This window comes from Zingiber officinale, chromosome 5B (assembly GCF_018446385.1).
Source record: "Zingiber officinale cultivar Zhangliang chromosome 5B, Zo_v1.1, whole genome shotgun sequence".
Lineage (NCBI taxonomy): Eukaryota > Viridiplantae > Streptophyta > Magnoliopsida > Zingiberales > Zingiberaceae > Zingiber > Zingiber officinale.
In genome coordinates, this window is record NC_055995.1 from 26,158,599 (window position 1) to 26,160,868 (window position 2,270).

At 40.9% G+C, this 2,270-nt stretch overlaps 1 long non-coding RNA gene across 1 annotated transcript; it reads left to right on the forward strand.

Moving 5' to 3' along the window:
• Nucleotides 1-1,332: 1,332 nt before the first annotated feature.
• LOC121987307 lies at nucleotides 1,333-1,806 on the forward strand. Its single transcript, XR_006113483.1, has 3 exons — nucleotides 1,333-1,345; nucleotides 1,415-1,515; nucleotides 1,785-1,806. It is a non-coding gene; the product is annotated as an uncharacterized LOC121987307 (long non-coding RNA).
• Nucleotides 1,807-2,270: the final 464 nt, after the last annotated feature.

Sequence of the window (2,270 nt, forward strand, 5' to 3'; positions counted from 1 at the left end):
GTCATTTCCCCCCTTCGCTGTTTTCCTTTCCCTCGTTGTTTTCTTTTCGGCGCCGTGTTTTCGTGTTCCCAAACCTAAGCCATTTATCTTTCCCTCTCCTCATACGACGTTGTGCTCCTTCTCATTTCCTGGTGAGCGGCGGCGTTCTCCAATGGGCTGCCGAAGATCCAGACGCACGGGAGGGAGAAACCGGAGAACGGGATGTGCCACGACGACAGCGCGCCGCTGGTGAAGGCAGCGCGGTTTGTGTGGAGTTTCGCAGGGGAGCGGCGGAGGAAGCTTCTTCTAGATTGGTTGGCGCTTCGAAGATGATCACTTTAGGTTCCGCTTCCCCGATTCCATGTCAAGATTCTGTTTCCGAGAGATTTTTGCATTTACTCTTGTTTTCTGCTAGGAGAAAAAGAACGATTTTGTCGTTGATCTTCTTTGGTGGTCATAGGTGGGCTTCGAAGATCGTCGTGATCTTCCTCTTCTCCTCTTTCTCACGGGCAGGATCGGCTCTTTTTGTCTGGGAATCTCGTCGAATCCCGAAATAAAAAATATCTTTTTTTGGTGAGATCCCGAACCTCTTCTTCTATTGTATTTCATTTGTTCTTTTCTCGCTGGCTATCGCTTTGAATTGTGGTGAGTTCTTGATCTTTTCCGGGTGATTTATGGAGTTCCAGAATTAGATTTTAATGCTAAATGCTGAAAGTCTTTAGCTTTTGTCTTCTTTTCTTGTGACAGATCTGGCGAACTTAGTTTTGCGTTCTCTATGATTAACTTAAGATTCATCATATATACAAGGCTTAACAAATTTGGTTTGTTGCTTGGTCTTCAGATCTTCCACCTGATTTATAGAAGTAAAGCAATTATACACTATGAAAGCACTCATCCTTGTTGGGGGATTTGGCACTCGCCTCCATCCTTTGACACTAAGTTTCCCAAAGCCATTGGTTGATTTCGCCAACAAACCAATCGTACTTCATCAGGTATGTGCATTTTGGCCCTATACCATATTGTTGGTACATACATGAATGTAGATATGAAATATCGTGTTGTGAAGTTTGGTGATACAAAAAATATGTTTTACTGATTTCCCTTGTAAGTTCTCAAAGGAAGTAACCGGATACAAAAGGGCAGATAGAGGATGCCATGATGAGTTTTCAAAATCTACAACTATTTTACTTCTGGTTGAATTCAGTTTTCCTTTAAATTGTTTTGCTGTCGTTCTGTTGTCTAGTTTTGGGGTTTCAGTTCTGCTTTTTGGTTAATTTTGTAATTCCATAAGTAACTATTTCATCTTCATCTGAGGGAGGAAGTTATTTGAAGTTTGATCTATTAACACCTCACCTCTTTGGATAAGGTACACATGCACATCAAGTGTTTGATGTAATTCCTCATAGATCCTAATATGCCATCTGAATGATACAAGGTATTTGTGAATGACCAATTCCTCAACTGGGATCCCGAGCATCGAATCAAAGTTCAAATTGTCTCTGCAAGGGCCTATCATTCCCTGTTCATGCACAACATGTAAGTGAAAAATACTACTAATAAGAATGCTACAGATGCTCTTCAACTCTACAGTTCGACAGTTATCCAGATAAGTCATCTTTGCGTTGGTTCTGTTGATCTCTAGTAGTGAATCATAGTTGTGTTAGTAGCACGCTGGATCATACATATGCATATATTAGTGTTAGTGAGCTAACTATCTCCTCTTTCTCTCCTTAATGTCAAGGGAAAACATGTAAACTAGAAGAAGAAAAACTCTCTTTTGCATGAAATAATTGGAAGGATCGCAGGTGCATCCGTCCTACGCCAGAAGAATTAGAGGATTTCAGTACTTCGGACTTCACAATTTATAATGCTGGCTAGTTTCCATGTAATCGATACACACACTACATGACTTCAGGGCGGCAGTTCGGTCGGGAGGCATGCCGTCTACTCATTCCTTTGTCAGAAGCGTTTCTTTTTTTTTAGGCCGTCGCTTCTCTATTTTCCCCTTATTTTGCAATTTGTGAGGTTGAACTATGGAATTTTAATCAATTATGCTTGGATTTTTCTAGGTCGTTACTGCTGTGGCTACTTTGCTTGGGCTAGAGAGGTAGGCATGTAAAATTGTTTGATGAAATTCCCCAGTGTGTAGTTATTGTTATTCCCTTCAAGGTCTTGTAATTGAAGTGTACTAACTTAACTGTGTAGGGGATTCTCTGACTCCATCTTTGGCATCTCTGTTGTATTTGCTACTCTAGTTATTGTACGATGCTCAGGTAAACTAGTTTTCTTTT